Genomic DNA, 14756 nt, shown 5'->3' with positions numbered 1-14756 from the left:
TCTTTGATAACGATCAACTTTGTTTTCTTTCCACTTCCCTTAGTCGATGTTGCCTTTTGGCTTTGTGGGAGTCGCTAGAGTACCTTTCTGGCATCCATCTTCTCGTCTGTTGGCAACACTTTGTTTCTCTTTGGCTTTGCAAACTATGAAATTGTTTCCTTCCTTCAGCCTTTGCGTATTTGTCCGCTGGCAGGACATGTACCTTCATGTGGAAAGTAGAATCCACAGTGTAAGCACAATTTCTTTTTCTTCAGAGACATCACTCAGTGGGCCACTGACCTGTGTTTCTGCTTACTTTTCATGCTCAACGCTGATTCATTTTGGGTTGTTCCGACTTCCATATCAGCAGCTTGTTGATGAGCATGTAAAGCCGCACTTGCAGCCATGAGCTCTTTTTTCCAAACTGAGGGTTTCTCTCAGCATGCGCCGTTGGAAGGAATCTGAGAGGCAACCATCCATAGCTTTAAGATGCACAGCTTCTTCATCTTTGAATTAATTAAACTTGCAGTGCTTTAAAAGCGTATACAATCTCTCAGCAAACTCATCCATCGTCTCACCAGGTTGCTGTCTTGCTTGTTTGAAAGAGTACCTTTCCTAGTCGACATTCAGCATTGTATTGAACTTCGCCTCCAATGACGGTATGATACTTCATCAGCTTGTGATATCTTCTTTATCACTTCTATTACTCCGCCACCTGCAAGGTTCTTCTAATAATTGGTGATCTTTTTATTCATCTGCTTCTTCCATAGCACCTATGAAGTCATAGAACGTTTCAATCCAGGCAGTCCATCTGGTTCCAATATTCTACTTTTTGGCGGTATCGAAAGGAGGTGGTGGTTTCAGGAGCACGACCGTGCTGTATTGGGTGCTTTTCTGGTCTACATTTGGTCTAGTGTGTGCTGTTCAGACGTTTGTCCTTCAGCGTCTCTTGACCTGGTGACACCTCTGCAAGCATCAGCCTGCTTGCTCATTGGTGCTCAGCTCGTCGCACCCAAGCTGAGGTCGGGGGGATGCCATCTTCCTTCTTCAGGGCGAGTTATGATTTTGCTTCTTGCATGTGCTCTTCACCGCTCCTGACTTTGTGCATTATACCTGGCTGCCACTTCCTTTAGCGTTTCTTTTCACCTGGTCGTCTCTGCCACTGGCACTTTCTAGCACCTGGCTGTTGCCTATAGCGCCTTTTTATACCTGGTTGTCACGGTCTCTAGCATTACTGCTTTGTATCGGTGCTGGCTGTGTGTTATGCTGTGGTGCAGTATCTCTTCTTTCAGCCTTACCAGTAGTTTTTTGGCAGGCTCATTGATTGCGCTCCTCTGTAGGGCCTTCACCCTCTTCGAGGGCCTCTCAAGAGCTGGAGTTGCGCTTTGATTCCACATACCCCAACCGTAGACCGCTTCTTGCGGTGCATGTGGCACGCATGAGCAGTTTGCTGGACCATGACAAACTTTCAGCGAGAGCAGTCTTATATCGTTGGCAGAGAGAGGGGGACTCTATCTGGTTGCCAGTTGAAGCGTCCTTCCCAGCCTGTGAACATGTAACAGACCACGCCACACACTGAGCTCTGGTTCGCACGTCTTTATTCTTCAGCATGCAACAGTTAGCTGAACGCACTGCGTCACAAACTTTATTAACCACTCCCAGTCACACCCTCCAGATTACATAATACTTGTAAAGAATCTGCCGAGGACCACTAGAGGCCTCATACACAAACACAGGATACAACAGCATGTATGAATACCTGTTCACCCAACGACCGCCGAAGCACATGGCTGATTGCACTCTGGTTTAGTTATAGCTTTAGTTTTAGCTGGGAGAACGGGACTAGGTATCAATAGTAAAGTAGCACCGGGGCACAGTGGTCTGAGAGGCACACAACCGCTGTGGTTTTTGTCATTTACTACCTAGTATGTGAGCAATGGGCTTTACTCTCATTAGGACCCATCTCAAGCTGGCTGGCAGTGACCTCCAACCATAGTATCATGATATCGGGATAGGATCTTTCTTAGCTGTTTACTTGTGCGTTTTTTTCTGGACAAAGTTATATAGAGCTATTTTAGACCCTCTTAACGTCAACATTTCAAAAAAAGTTAGATTTTGAAAATGTGTACTTTATGTGCCCTAAAGTTAGATTACGGACAAACGTACACTGCAGAATGATAGTTTTATTGTAAGTTCTTTCCCTTACATATTGTTTTTAGGTCTCGCTTTGCTATCGCGTAAGCGATCGCAAAGCGAGACTATTGAAAGCGGGTTTGAAAAGTGCTCCCAAAAAGCGGATTGCATGGTTAACACGCGCACTATCGCACGCATCGTGCATCCATGCAATCCGCCTTTTGGGAGCACTTCAAAGGGTCCGCTCCCCCGCCCCCAAACGCGCGCGCGCCACGCTCCAGCCGGGTTTGTTTTTCTTTCTTTTTAACCCATCCCACCGTCTCCTACTTCCGCTGCATATTCTTTGTTCCCTACCCTCCCTGCTCTTTTACAACATTGCCCTTCACATTTTATGATAGATAATTGAATGTTTACAAATAACATTGGCCTGCACATCTTACGATCGATAAGTGAATCTTTACAAACGCTCTAAGGCAAACATAAGAGGCTCCGAGTTCTGCCATCCTCCACAACCAAAAAGTTACTTTCAAGAACTGGATTTTATTAGGGTAACGCTCTCACAACATGAACCCTCCTCCACAACTTATCGTTTTTTCAAATAGAATGACACGCTTAAAAATGCACCCCTCCCACAGCTCGCACAGCTCCGGGCAGCATTAATACGTCGCACAGCTCCGGGCAGCATTAATACGCTTTATTTAAATACTACTTTGCTGCGAAGGCCCCGTAAAAGCATTACTTCACTTACATTCAATCCAGGGAACCAGGTTTATGCGCCTACGCTCTCGTACCTAAAAGCGGACTGCCTGGCTAGCACGTGCATCGTGCCGCCATGCAATCCGCCTCTTTGGGAGCACTTCAAAGGGCCCGCTCCCCCGCCTGGAATTTGCTCCCCCGCCCCCAAGCGCGCGCGCGCGCCATGCTCCGCATGGCGTGTGTTTTTTTTTGTTTTTTTTAAACTTTAAGCGCGAGGTGTGCGTGCGGACAATGCTTTTTTTTATTTTTTTATTTTTTTGTTTAGGCATGGGGAGATTGTTGTTAATGCACATTATCAATAAGATCAAAATGCTCCATAACACCCCAGGCTTCACATGCAGCTTAGCAATAACATCAGAGTGCTCCATGACACCCCGAACCCATCCCACCGTCCTACTTCCGCTGCACATTCTTTGTTCCCTACCCTCCCTGCTCTTTTACAACATTGCCCTTCACATCTTACGATCGATAAGTGAATCTTTACAAACCACATTGCCCTTCACATCTTACGATTGATAAGTGAATCTTTACAAACATAAGAGGGCAGTAGTGTTGTTGTGTACCATGCTGCTGTGAGTTCGCCTCGGGATTGCTGTGGTGGTCTGCGTGCGCACACCTCGGTTTAAAGTTAACAGCAGGTGCTCAGATTTGTTTGCGGGCCTATTTTGTCATGTGACATACTTCTAAGTTTATCAAATTTTTGTTTTCACACCTGGCTTCGCTTGACACAGTATCTTCCGCTGCACATTCTTTGTTCCCTACCCTCCCTGCTCTTTTACAACATTGCCCTTCACATCTTACGATCGATAAGTGAATCTTTACAAACGCTCTAAGGCAAACATAAGAGGGCAGTAGTGTTGTGTACTGTTTGCTGCGTACCCAGGATGCTGCTGTGAGTTCACCTCGGAGTTGCTGTGGCGGTCTGCGTGCGCACACCAGGGTTTAAAGTTAACAGCAGGGGCTCAGATTTGTTTGCGGCCCTATTTTGTCATGTGACATACTTCTCAGTTTATCAAATTCTTTGTTTTCACACCGGGCAGCGCTTGACACAGTATCTAACCTGGGGTGTAAACCCTGTGCGATTTTGGTGCTGTGAACGGATTTGTTTTTTTTATTCATGAAGGAGGAGAAGTGGGACTTAGGAAGAGGGAGTTCCGTTTGGAGCAAACGGCACACTCTTCCGAAATGATGTGCGAGGCGTCCTCTCCTGCGGCCACAGTCATAATAACTCTGCACTGTTCAATGGATTCCAAATCATTCTGCACTCCTTTGACAGCTTGCCAAATTTTCTTCATCTGAACATCTCCGCATTAATGCGCGCTCTCCTCTCTCCAGCAGACACTTCCATACAAGGCTTCATTTGTGCAAGAAACCTATTTATTTGGGGTTGTAATCGGTTTGGCTTGATTACCTTTAACATGGATCAAAGGGCCTGCTGCAATTGTTCTGAGAGAACATAATATACTGCCCTTCCAACGGCCTCAAAAATGGAAGTATTTGATAAGTACCGTGGTTGGTGATGTGTAAACATTTGTGTTCAGAAAAGATGGGTTGTAACGATCGGGGTTGGCAGGTCTTTGAATGCTGGTGTACTTCGCATTTGCTTGATGTCGGCTTCGGTTTAGTATTTCTGAGTTTCCATTTGTTTGGTAATATCTGCCTAGATTGCAGATTCCTGCAGTTTCCTTTGTTTGACGCCTGCTTGGAGTTTGTATTCCAGACTGAATGCGCCTTTGTTTAATGTGCCCTAGAGGGTTTTCAAGGCCAATTGTGACATCACTCACTTTATGGACCCTTTAAACGAAATCCAAGTGTTGCAAAACCAGTTGCCCCAGCCTGTGATTCTAAAGTGAGCTTCTGCACCTCTGCAGTCTTTCCACCCCACCGAGCACTGTGGCTCCAGGGGATTGTCCTGTGACATTACTGAGATAAGATCCTTTTGATCACCCCAGAGATCACAAAGACCTATTTTGATGACATGTGCTGGCACAACATTGACGGTGCGACAGCCGCTCGCCACTTGCCAGGTCCGAGGAAATATTCGCTTACAAAAGCTATATCTCACACAGCCTCTAAAACTGGAGAAAGGAGATATGACAGTGACTTAGGAATAGCAGCTCTCCAAGGGAGCTTGTGCAGGTTGTGGACTCTGGAAGGAGAAAGACCAACATGAAACCACATCTGTGACAGCGTAAAAGACAACACAGCTTTATCAAACGTCACTGGCCATTGGTCAGAAGCAGAAGTTGGATGGCTGGAAGTTCCAACATTGGAGCTAATTTTGAATGTGTAGGCTATTTCCAAAGGCTTTCAAATGGACAACTGGACGCTAAAGGGGTAAAAGGATATCCGGATGTATCAAAAACAGCAACATAAAAGCTGGACGTGGAGGGAAGTTTATGCTTGGCCGGCATTGAGAGGAGCAATGTCTGCAAACCGACTACAATAAAAGGAAAAATTTGGCTGGTATTTCATCTAAATTAGACCTTTTTGCTGAATTTATTGTCTCATCCATATAATTTCTATAGATTGATTAGATTAGTTATTTTCCAACTTATTTATGATTAGATTCTCAGAAGACTTGTATAAAATACGTATAGGTTAAAAAGAAAAGAATGGACAAATAGCTTAGGGGCAAATTATGGATAGGTAAACGGAATAACGGGGACTTATTCGTGCATCTTTTATGTTACATGTCAAACACTATCTGTCTTTGCCTCTTTCCTTTCTCAGTGCACACTCTTTTAGGTACACACTTTAAAACAAGCATTTGCAATGCAATAGGTCTCGCATTTGCAAGAGTTTAAGCTATTGGCATTTAAAATGACAATGCATTTTATATGTTTTAAAAAACAAAACATAAATAAAAGGAATAGTCATTTACAATGCCAATAGCTCAAACTCGCAAAATGCGAGACCTATTGCATTGCAAATGCTTGTTTTAACATGATCAAGTGTTTTATGTGACATCTTCGTTAGTTACCCGCCATCTACTTTGTCTGTCCCAGTTGTGCCACCTTGTGGTCACCATCGGAACCCGCGATTCAAAGCTATATGTACTGAGGTCAAACTATGCTGCTTGGCGCGCATCGTTATATTCTACACCGTTGAGTCCGACCCTTTTATACAAACTACCTATGTGTTCCCCTATAGAGCTAGCTGTCACCCAAAATAGGTCTGTTCGCGCTGCAGCATCTGCATCAAGAAATTTCCGTAAATTAGGAATAAAAAAGGGCTACCAAACACCGTAATCGAAGGGCCGCCGCGTTTATAGCTTAACTCTAAACTTCGACATGTTGTATTTGCCTCTGTGGGATTAAGGAAGTTTTTTTTAATGGGCGCCGCTGACTCGGACTTTGAAACACTTGCTGCCCCAAGCAGCTGACTTAAACTTGGGAGCAAATAACAGTCTGCGAAAAGCAGACCAAAACTTTCGAGCAGGGATGGTAAGGAGAGCCATTTGAGGCGAGGCTTCTGGGTAATGAATATTTTATGTGTCAAACAAAGAGTCCTAAAAGAAGTCCTCTTTTTAATGAGAAGACAATGTATTAGTCCAGTTTTTCCAGAAAGGTTTGTTCAAATTTGTGCAGGTCAAAGGTGAGCCTAGCTGCAGTGTTTCTAGTTTACTGAAGTGTGGTTTAATTATTCGCTGAATAAAATCAGCGTTCTTATAATCAGTTGTAGGAAATTGCATTATTAAGTGGTGTGTTTGTGGGACCTCACATGTAAAAATATCACAATCTTTATCAGGCCCAGTAAGGTTTCTTTAAGAAAACTCTTAGCTCGACCCTGGGTGAGATGTGTCAGTCAGGCTTAAACAAAGGAACAAGTGTAAGGTATTTAGGAGTACCAAAACTACAGGTAAGTAAGAAACACGAAACAATAAAAATCCAACTACAATTCATAAATATAGAGTATTTTTACCTTCAAATGGACACTAAAATAACAAACATCTATTGAGTAGAACCAGAGATGTGATCTAAAATAATGTAACTTTAATCTTTGAGATACAATAAATTATTGCAAGCGTTTAGTAGCCAGTGGGCTAAAACGCAGATTAGAATCCTCTTGGGGTAACCACAATGGGATGAGGCCAGTCACAGGGACCACTCGGGTCCAGGTGCACAGCTTACCTGTCGTAAGCAGCAATCTTAGGGTCATCAATGTACTTTTCTCCTTTAACGCATTCCAGCTAAGAAGTGGTACTGATGCTGGGGGTGAAGAATGATGAAGGGATGTTGAAGAGATGCAATAAGTTTTCATGGGGCCATTGTGGGGTCCATGAACTTTGAGTCATCTCCGGCCTCAGGAGTTGATGTCCACTTTTCAGCTGGGGAGTCCAGTGCAGGTCCAGTTGCTACTGCTCAGCTGCTCTCCTGATTACAGCGGGTTCAGTGGTTGCTTACAGGTAAGCAAGTCCTTTTCTTTAAGGGACCAGACCCACTTTCACTTTGGCTATGGATCTGATGTGCATGGAGGACACCTCTGGAAGGACTGGACTCGGTCGCCTAGTTGGCACTTCGCCATCGAACAGTTGGCAGGCAATCTGGGCAGCTGGGCTTTCGACGGATTCAGGTTACTTTAGATTTTGACGGCCCTGAAACTTAATAGGAGGCTAACTACCATGACCTTTGAGTCCATTGTTCATTTCTGGCACAACTGGAGCGCTTTCCCATGAGTGGCACAGTCCTCTTTGCGGGTTCTTTGGGTGCAGCAGGGGCAGTCCAGTCTTTGATGCAGTATTTCTTTGCTGGGTCCTTTGAGCAGCAGGGCAGTCTTTCTTCTGTCTTCTTTTAGTCCAGTAGTGGTCTAAGGACTGGGTCTGGTGTGCCACTTTCAAACAATATTCTCTTTGTAGGAGGAAAGGACTCGCTAGCCAATTGGGCAATAGTTCCCATGAAGCTACCTTTCCCACATTACAACATTTCTTGGGGGTTTGGCCATCAAACAATCTCAGGACACCCCCAGTACAGTACCCTAAACCACGGTGCAAGCCTTCTTTCCTTGAGCACATACCTAGCATAAGGAGCCACTCCGGGGAAACTTTTTCTGCAACAGATTTTCTCCCTCTGGAGGAGAGGCCAGCCTGTATGCCAACACAAAGGTGTGGGCAGGCGAAGGCGTGATTGTCATTTGCTTTACTTAGGCGGCTGCCTCTTTGAAATTGGGTCATCTGTAGCAGCCGCCTGGTACTTATCCTGCTGGAGGAGGTCACACCTCTGCCCTTAAGCAATTCTCTTAGTTCCTGGAAGCGCGTCACACTTCCAAGCAAGGAGGCAGCATGTTGTCTCGATTAACAAGTGCTTCAGACCGGAAGTAAAGGCTACTGAAGTTTTGGGCAACAAAGTGGTAACTTTCTAAAGTCACCTTCCTGTTAAGTTACTTTAAATCTGATCTCAGCAGTAAGCTTGTTTTATTGCAATGGTTAATTTGATACCTTGGAGAGTGGAAGTTAGCACTTAGTGCAGTGGCAAGTGAAACTCCATGTTAGCCAATTTGACCTATGTCCTTGCTGCAGTGAAAATGGCTTTTGAATTGGAAAAGTCCTCTGCATGGTAATGGATGTGTACCCCTGCTCTTAGTGCCCAACTATACAGTTGTCTGGATCCCCAGTGCTGATTTTTCTTATCATACGCAAACAAGGATCATGTGTGTGCACCCGTCTCATGGATTGTGGTCTTGTTGGGCCAGGAGGGATGCCCAAAGCGCTACCGTCATGTAGGTGGAAGGCTACTGTCTTAATCAGAGCTAAGCAGAACAGGCTCTTTGGTGGCTTACAGTGTGTAGTGATCAGTAGGAGTGAACAGGTCCTCTTAACCTGTCACTGAAGTGAGACCGACTGGTCCACTAACCTTTTTAAAGATTCTCTGCTGTGTGCTTAACTCGCCCCTTGGCCTACATCAGTCAGCTGTGAAGTGCTGTGCAGTGTGGGAGTCATGACTCTGCACTGGTTGTTCCTGGGAATGGTTGAGTACAGGGATAGAGCAGTGCTGTGCATGGTGAGTGGATGTACTGGGTGTGTGTATACCTATGAGAAGTACAATACATGAAGTGTGTAGTGTTGTGTAGCGCACGCAAGGCAAATTGTGTGCTGAATGTATGTGTGTCTGGGGCAGCACAATACATGTAGGTAACAGAACAAGAGAGAGAGAGAGAACGAACGAGAGAGTGAGCGAGAACAAGAGAGAACGGACGAGAGAGAGAACGAATGAGAGAGAACGAACAAGAATGAATGAGAGAGAGAATGAGAGAGAGAGAACACACGAGAGAGAGAGAGAGAGAGAGAGAAAGAGAGAGAGAGAAAGAGAACTTGCTGCTAAAGGCGCTGCAATACCAAAGACACTTTTTACTATTTTCTAAGAGTCAGAGTGGACTGTTAAGTTAAGGCCTATTTGTAGGCATTCCCTTGATGCGGTCACCAGTGAATGGGGAATAACCATGGCCCACAGTCCAAGGAGTAGGTGGGACAGAAATGTGCCAGTGAAACATGAGTGCCCCGACCGCTAGGGAAATTGAGTTATTGCTTATGAATGATGTCGTTTTTCTTTGAATACATAGTTAAAAATAAAATGTTTCTTTTTATCATAATCCCAAGGGAGACTGACTGCTCGTCCACAGCTACCACTGAGTCAAGTGCTGAAGGGGTACTTGGCCCAGTTGCTCAGGAGCCATAGTAAGCCGGGCTCTGGCACATCAGGAAGAAAAGGCCTCATTGGTCTTAGTAACCCCTGCATGCCCAGTTGCCCTTTGAAAGGGGTTGCAACAGCTTCAATTTCAGGCTTTACCCGTCTGGGCATGTTAAAAACAAAAGACACATACCCTTCTTTTTAATTTCAAGTACCTTACCTGGTGGGCTACAAGGTCTTCCCTAGGGGTGGCTTATTAATATTGAAAAGGATGGATTTGATCTGGCAAAAGGTTTTATTTTGCCATGTTGAGTTGTCCGGTTTAAAACTGCCCGACAAGTCTTCAGTTGCAGGCCTAAAGTCATGCTTTCTCCTTGTCATCTGGTAGCTCAATTAAAAGCTTCAGTCCAGCAGTGACATTTTACTATGTAGCCCTGGGTACCTCTGGTACCATATACTAAGACTTATAATTAATTTAAATTATCCAATCAGGTATTGGCCAACTGTACAATATTTTGGGGGTCAGAGCACATGCACTGGGGCCTGGTTTTCAGAGCCCAGTACACTACAATCGCAAAACAGCATCAGTCCACAATTTAGGAGGGGGTGTGATCATACAAAAAAGAGGTCCTTTACCCCCCCCCCCCCCAAAAAAAAAGTTGTAAATGGTTGGGGCCTTCATAAGAGGCCACTGCAGCTTGCACCACCAATTACCCACAACTGCTGCTTGTGCCACTATCAACACAGCTACTAACCATCACACGTGTGGGTGATAAGTTGGACTATTTCAGGTCACACTAAACTTTAAAATGGCTTGGATGGCTGGTACTATTCTTTTTTTAATATATATTGATTTATGAAACACTTGACGATGTGCTCACCTGAAAAATAGTCAAACAGCTCCACAAAGTGTTGGTCTATCATAAGTACCAGTGTAGAGAATTAAGTGCCTGTGCTGAGCACCGTCTCAAATTCATCACTCTGATCACCTTATGATTCATGGACAGAGAAGAGAAAATAAGAATAGACTGTTCTCAAAATGTCTTAAAAGATGGAAAAAGTACACCAGAGCTCCAGCCCTCACCCGATGTTAGGCAAACTTCCAGGATGGTAAAAGACTATTGCACCCTTTATTTGGTTCCAACAATCATGATCCTTGGGGTGGGGGATGGCCTGGGGGGGGGAGTCTGTAGGTTCTCCTCTGCTGCTAGCTCTTACTGTGCTGATTTCAGATACAGATTGCACAAAAGGCTTCCTGGTTTAGTTATTTGATTCCTATTTGTACCACACACCCTAGAGTGAATTCTTGAGAAAGTGCTTATTTCAGCTCGGAATCCGCCTTAAATCAGCTGCTGAATTTACTCAGGAATAGATATATCAGTTGGCTATAGCTGCACATTTGTGTGTTTATAGTAGTATTCCAAAAGTAATTGATTTACTTAAAATTACTACTTACAGGAGGGCGATCCCCAAGCAGGGATCCACCCACTAGACACCATGGGGGGGGGGGGGGATCGGCCCCTTGGGCAAGTGCCTTCGCTCCCCCATACAAAAATGGGCTACATTCAGTCTTTCTGGGCCCCTGGGGGGAAGATGGGGCAGTAGCCCCCAATCTGCCCCCCGGGGGGGCAGAAAGGCCACTAAACACCAGGGATTTTTTTTGGTGCGTTTTTTTTTTAGGGTAGGGGCTGCCCGAAATGGGCACGCCAATGCCCCCACCCCCCTGCCACCATTACAGCCTTTCTGCCCCCCCGGGGATTGATAAGGGCAGTAGCCCCCAATCTGCCCCCCCGGGGGGGCAGATAGCCCACAAACACGAGGGATTTTATTTGCACCATTTTTTTTAGGGTGGAGGCTGCCCGAAACGGACACGCCAAAAGCCCCTGACCCCCGCCGCCACCATTACAGCCTTTGGGGCAGTAGCCCCCACTTGACGCCAGGGATTTCTTTTTGCGCAATGTTTTTTAGGGTGGGTCTGCCCGAAATGCCCCCACCCCCGCTGCCACCATTAGTCTTTCTGCCCGGACTAATGGTCCCCGCCAGGGATTTTTTTAGCAAATTTTAATTAGGTGGGGGCATTGGCATGCCCGTTTTGGGCTGCCCCCACCCTAATTAAAATTTGCCCAAAAAACTCCCTGGCGTCTTGTGGACTTTTAGCCCCCAATCTGCCCCACCGGGGGGGGGGGGGGGGGGAAGCCCACTAGATGCCAGGTTTTTTTGGGGGGGGCATATTTGAATTAGGGTGGGGCTGCCCAAAATGGGCATGCCCATGCCCCCACCTCCACCCCGCAAACATTACAGCCTTCCTGCAGATGGGGCTGTTTTTGGCAACCCCTACCCTAATTAAAATTTGCTCAAAAAAATCCCTGGCGTTAGCCTCCAATCTGCATCCGAGTGGGGGGGCAAAAAGCCTACTAGTCGCCAGGGATTTTTTTAGGCAAATTTGAATTAGGGTGGGGGCTGCCCAAAACAGGCATGCCCCACCCGCAACAATTACAGCCTTCCTGCCCCCCCGGGGTGCAGATGGAGCAGTAGCCCCCAATTTGCCCCCCCCGGGGGGGGGCAAAAAGCCCACTAGACGCCAGGGATTTTTTTGGCAAATTTTTATTAGGATGGGGGCATTGGCATGCCCTTTTTTGGCAACTCCCACCCTAATTAAAATTTGCTCAAAAAAATCCCTGGCGTCTAGTAGGCTTTCTGCCCCCCCTGGGGGGCAGATGGGGCATTAGTCCCCAATCTGCACCCCCGGGGGGGACGACAAAAAGCCCAGTAGACGCCAGGGATTTTTTCACACATTTTTGTGTGGGAAAGTTGTGGCATCACCGGGCTGAAACAAATATCCTACCACCCAGCGTTCCCCAGGGTCTCACGATAAAAATGGTGCCTCACTCGTGTGGGAGGCCCAAGTGCCCGCGACAGGCAAGGGCCCAAAACATTTTGTGATAGGCAATTTGGATGTTGCCTCAATACGTTTTGGGCCCTTGTCTGTCGCGGGTAGTTGGGCGCTCCCACACGTGTGAGGCACCATTTTTATCGGGAGACCGGGGGAACGCTGGGTGGTAGGAAATTTGTGTCAGCCCGGTGATGCCACAACTTTCCCACACAAAAATGTGTGAAAAAAGTGATTTTTTTAATCTAAAATTGAGGTTTGCAGGGGATTCTGGGTAAGGCAATGTCTGGGAATCCACGCAAGCCATTCCTCCCTGGAATCCCCCGGGTGTCTAGTTTTCAGAAATGTGTGGGTTTGGTAGGTTTCCCTAGATGGCCGCCGAGCACGGGGCCAAAAACCCAGGTAACCCCCCTTGCAAAACCAGGTTGTTTGGTGATGGGCAATTTTGATGTTGCCTCATATACGTTTTGGGCCCTTGCCTGTCGCGGGTACTTGGGCCTCCCACATGAGTGAGGCACCGTTTTTATCGGGAGACCCGGGGGAACGCTGGGTGGTAGGAAATTTGTGTCAGCCCTGTGATGCCACAACTTTCCAACACAAAAATGTGTGAAAAAAGTGGATTTTTCAGCTAAAATTGAGGTTTGCATGGGATTCTGGGTAAGGAAACGTTGGGGAATCCACGCAAGCCATACCTCTCTGGAATCCCCTGGGTGTCCAGTTTTCAAAATTGTATAGGTTTGCTAGGCTTCCCTAGGTGCCGGCAGAGCTATGGTTAAAAAACTATAGCTAGGCACTTTGCTCAAAAGGGTCATTTTTCACTGCGAAACTGAGGTTTGTCCATGTTGCTTTTTGTGCTGTTTCCTGTCGCGGGCACTAGGCCAACCCACACAAGTGAGGTACCATTTTTCTCAGAAGACTTTGGGGAACGCGGGGTGGGTGGAAATTTGTGGATCCACGCAGATTCCAGGACTTTCGACCACAGAAATGTGGGGAAAATGTGTTTTTTTAAATAATGTTTTAGGTTTGCAAGGGATTCTGGGTAACAGAACCTGGTGGGAGGCAGTCAAGTCACCCCATCCTGGATTCCCCTGGGTGTCTAGTTTGCAAAAATGTATAGGTTTGCTAGGTTTCCCTAGGTGCCGGCAGAGCTGTGGTTCAAAAACTACAACTAGGCACTGCCAAAAAAGGGTCATTTTTCACTGCGAAATTGAGGTGTGTCCAAGTTGCGTTTTGAGCCGTGTCCTGTCGCGGGCACTAGGCCGTCCCACACAAGTGAGGTACCATTTTTCTTGAAAGACTTTAGGGAATGCGAGGTGGGTGGAAATTTGTGGATCCACGCAGATTCCAGAACTTTCCACCACAGAAATGTGGGGGAAATTCGTTTTTTTGACACATGTTTAGGTTTGCAAGGGAATCTGGGTAACGGAACCTGGTGGCAGGCAGTCGAGTCACCCCATCCTGGATTCCCCTGGGTGTCTAGTTTTAAAAAATGTACAGGTTTGCTAGGTTTCCCTAGGTGCCGGCAGAGCTAGGGTTCAAAAACTACAGCTAGGCACGTTGCAAAAAAAGGGTAATTTTTCATTGTGAAAATGTGGTGTGCTCACATTGGGTTTTGAGCCATTTCCTGTCGTGGGCACTATGCCTACCCACACAAGTGAGGTACCATTTTTATCGGGAGACTTAGGGTAATTCAGATTTGTAAAGGAACTGTTATTACCTATTGACTTTCAATGTATTTCTGCCTTCCAAATGAAAGACATTGTGTAAAAAAGAAGTCACTTTGAAAAAAAAATGACTGATAATTCTCAAGCTAGTATGAGTATTCCCAATTTCGAAAATGTGCAAATATCCACTGTTTCTAAACTCTATAATTTGTTCCCATTTCAGAAATACATAGCTGTCTTTCATACCGATTTTTCCATGTATACATTTTCCCACAATAATTGCTATATACCCGGTACATAATAAAAAGCCATTGCAAATTGCTGCTCAGTTTTTGACTCTGGGTTCGTCGAGTTCTTGGTGAACCTACAAGTCCTATATATCCCCACAACCAGAAAAGTCCAGCGGATGTAACGGTATATTGCTTTCAAAGAGCTGTCATAATTAAAAGAAGTTACAGGTGAAAACGTTGACACAAAAGGCTGTTTTTTTTCAACTAATTTTCAATTTTCCCTATATTTAACTGTTAGTTTCTATAAAGAAATCTTGAAGGATCTACACAAATGACCCCTTGCTGAATTCAGAATTGTGTCAACTTTTCTAAAATGTTTAGCTTTCCAGGATCCATTATTGCTTTCATACCCAGTTCTGCCATTAACTGGAAGGAGGTTGAAAGCACAAAAAATATCAGAAATAGGCTATGTCCCAGA

General features: G+C 45.7%; 1 protein-coding gene across 2 annotated transcripts in view; it reads left to right on the top strand.

The window, feature by feature from the left end:
* CLASP1 (cytoplasmic linker associated protein 1) overlaps positions 1-14756 on the top strand; it is a 1312099-nt gene that overhangs the window by 290738 nt on the left and 1006605 nt on the right. The gene's annotated exons all lie outside the window — the stretch shown is intronic.

The sequence above is a fragment of the Triturus cristatus genome, chromosome 3_2 (genome assembly GCF_964204655.1).
Source record: "Triturus cristatus chromosome 3_2, aTriCri1.1, whole genome shotgun sequence".
In the NCBI taxonomy this organism is placed as follows: domain Eukaryota; kingdom Metazoa; phylum Chordata; class Amphibia; order Caudata; family Salamandridae; genus Triturus; species Triturus cristatus.
The sequence above is the reverse complement of the archived record's forward strand: the minus strand, read 5'-3'. Positions and strand labels throughout refer to the sequence as shown.